Source organism: Arachis ipaensis, chromosome B8 (genome assembly GCF_059453495.1).
Source record: "Arachis ipaensis isolate K30076 ecotype BB chromosome B8, ASM5945349v1, whole genome shotgun sequence".
In the NCBI taxonomy this organism is placed as follows: domain Eukaryota; kingdom Viridiplantae; phylum Streptophyta; class Magnoliopsida; order Fabales; family Fabaceae; genus Arachis; species Arachis ipaensis.
This window is the reverse complement of record NC_142443.1, coordinates 52,337,452-52,340,661: the sequence shown is the minus strand read 5'-3', so window position 1 is coordinate 52,340,661 and position 3,210 is coordinate 52,337,452. Positions and strand designations below refer to the sequence as shown.

At 40.9% G+C, this 3,210-nt stretch overlaps 1 non-coding gene across 1 annotated transcript; it reads left to right on the top strand.

Moving 5' to 3' along the window:
* Positions 1–281: 281 nt before the first annotated feature.
* Positions 282–388, top strand: LOC148548090 (small nucleolar RNA R71). Its single transcript, XR_015898227.1, has one exon. It is a non-coding gene; the product is annotated as a small nucleolar RNA R71 (small nucleolar RNA).
* Positions 389–3,210: the final 2,822 nt, after the last annotated feature.

Here is a 3,210-nt window from a genome sequence, read left to right as displayed (position 1 = left end):
CTTGGTTCCTCTCCATCTTCTTGGTGAGGTCAGCTAGCTGCTGGGTAATGAGCTTGTTTTGGGCCAGCAGAGCATCTACATTGTTTAGCTCCATCACTCCTCTCGTGTTCCCTCTTTCGGAAGCATAGAAGTAGTCATTCTCTGATACAGTTTCAACGACATCTATGGCTTCCTCAATGGTCTTCTTCTTGTTTAAAGATCCTCTGGATGAATGGTCTACTGCCTTCTTTGATTCATATGACAGGCCTTCATAGAAAATGTGCAGCTGCACCCATTCATTGAACATATCTGGTGGGCACCTCCTTGTTAGGTCCTTAAACCTCTCCCATGCTTCATAAAGAGTCTCACCATCTTGTTGCCTGAAAGTTTGGACCTCAGCTCTCAGCCTATTGATTCGTTGGGGAGGGTAAAATCTTGCTAAGAATTTGTTCACCACATCCTCCCAGGTTGTCAAGCTCTCCCTTGGGAAATACTCCAGCCACTTGGCTGCCTTATCCTTGAGTGAGAATGGAAATAAGAGCAGTCTATAGGCGTCAGGATGAACACCATTAGACTTCACTGTGTCACAAATTCTCAGGAAGGTGGTCAGATGTTGATTGGGGTCCTCTTGGACACTCTCTCCGAACGAACAGTTGTTCTGAACAAGGGTGATGAGCTGTGGTTTTAGTTCAAAATTGTTGGCATGGATGGTTGGCTTTTGAATGCTACTTCCACAATTTCCTGGGTTCGGATTGATGTAAGAGCCTAAAACTCTTCTATCCTCCCCAGCATGATTTGCTCTTCCTCTTCCGCCATGGTTGTGAGCTTCTTCTTCACGATGGTTTTCCATGTTTTCTTCCATGTTTGGTTAAAAGTATTCCTCAAAGTGTTCCTCCTCTTCTTCAGCACCAACTACACGTTTTTTTCTTGCCTCCCTCCTTAGTCTAAGGAAGGTTCTCTCAGGTTCAGAATCAAAGGAAGTTGAAGCCCCGCTTCTTCTCCCTGTCATACAACCAACAAGTACAAGCAAAGAGAATAGGTGCAGACAGTATATCTGTCAGAATTACTGTTAGTGTGAGTGATGCAATATATCAAACAGTTAGAGGGTTAGTGAAATGAATGGCAAATAACAAAGAAAAAGTAGGGGGGAAGGGAAGAGATTAACTAAAACAGAAAGTAAATTACTCAAACAGAAAATTAAATCAAACAAAACAAAAATGCTCAATCTAGTTATCTTCCAAATTAATCATTGTTGATGCATAATCAATCCCCAGCAACGGCGCCATAAACTTGATGCATGAAAAACTTGTCTCGCAACAAATTTCCTTCGGCATGTGTACCGAATTTGTCGTCAAGTAAAAACTCACAATAGAGTGAGGTCGAATCCCACAGGGATTGATTGATCAAGCAACTTTAATTAGAGGAATGTTCTAGTTGAGCGAATCAGAATTTGAGTTGAGAATTGCAGAAAATTAAATGGCGGGAAAGTAAATAACAGAAAAGTAAATGCTAGAAATAAAGAGCTGAATGTAGATGACGGAAAGTAAAGTGTAAAATCTTAAATGGGAATGGGAAAATTGCTCATAAAAGTAAATGACAGAAATTAAAGAGAATGGGTAAGATCAGGAATGGGGAGTTCATTGGGCTCAGGAGATGTTGCATTCTCCGGATCAATTTCATTTTCATCTCTTCCTCAATTAATGCATTCATTGATCTCCTTGGCAATCTTAAGTGATCGAATTACAATTTCTTGTAATTCAATCTCTCAAATCTTGATCAATAGCCAATTCCCTGGTCAATTGCTCATGAGAAAAGATGAAGTATGGTCACTGATTATACCACATGCATTTTCCAAATCAAGTGTTGAGAAGATTATAGTCACATATCCATCCAAATCCAATTTGGTCCAGCATGAGAAAGCATTTATAGCATGATCTCTTCATTCCTCTTTCAAGGTTCAAAAGAGATCCAAGTATGAATAGCTTCTTTTCCAAGATAACTACCCAATTGGATGAAGATCGAAAGCTTTCAAGTAAAATCAAGAGAAAAGATAGAAGAAGAATAATGAAAACTAGTATTGATCCATCAAATTACAACAAAGCTCCCTAACCCAATGAAAGGGGTTTAGTTGTTCATAGCTCTGGAAAATGAAAACAAAGATGGAGAATACATGATGAAACTAGAAGTGCAGAGAAAGTAAAATACAGAGAGTAGTTCTATGCCAAGAGGCTCCCTATAATTTCCCACTCTCAATTTATTTCAAAGCTACTCCTATATATACTACTCTTCTGTTCTTCTAGTTAGCTCTTCAAGTCTTAGGTATGGGCCTTTGGATCTTGAGTTTGAAGCAGTTATCTTCTTCATTGGGCTTGGCTTTACTTGCAGAGAGAAAGTGTGAAGTGGGCAGAGACTTTAGCTCAGGACGTTAGTGGTGTTAACGTTCAGTGAAAATATAGGTTCGAGAACGTTAGTGACAATCACCTTTTTCACTAACGTTCCTCACCCAAGTAAGAGCCACGTTATCTTCAACGTTAGTGGTACAAACGTTGCCACTAACGTTGCCTCTTTGTCCTTCGCACACGTTATTGGGACTTGCCTTTCCCAATAACGTTGAGAAGTCTCCCGGTTCCTTACGTTAGAGTCCACGTTATCTTAGTTAACGTGGCTCTTTTAACGTAGGCTTGCCAACCTTCGAGAACGTTAGTGACACTTACCATTGTCACTAACGTTCCAATGTGCCCCTATTTCTCACGTTAGAGTCCACGTTAACTAGGTTAACGTGGCTTCTAACGTGGCCATGCTAGCCATTTCCAACGTTAGTGACAAAACTGAGTGTCTCTAACGTTGGCTCCTCACTCCCTTATCCACGTTAACTTCCACGTTAACTAAGTTAACATGGGAGTTAACGTGGCTCATAGTGGCTTATGTGGGTTAATTCCAACGTTCGTGACAATGTTGGGTGTCACTAACGTTGGCGATCACCTCTCTTCTTCACGTTATCTTCCACGTTAACTAAGTTAACGTGGGAGTTAACGTGGCTTATTGGGGCTTGTGTGGGTTCCTTCCAACGTTAGTGACAATGTTTGGTGTCACTAACGTTGTCGACCACTTTGTCTCCTCACGTTAGCTTCCACGTTAACTAGATTAACGTGGAAGTTAACGTGGCTTATTGTGACTTGGCCAACGTTAGTGACAAAGTTGAATGTCACTAACGTTGGCTTCCCCTTTACT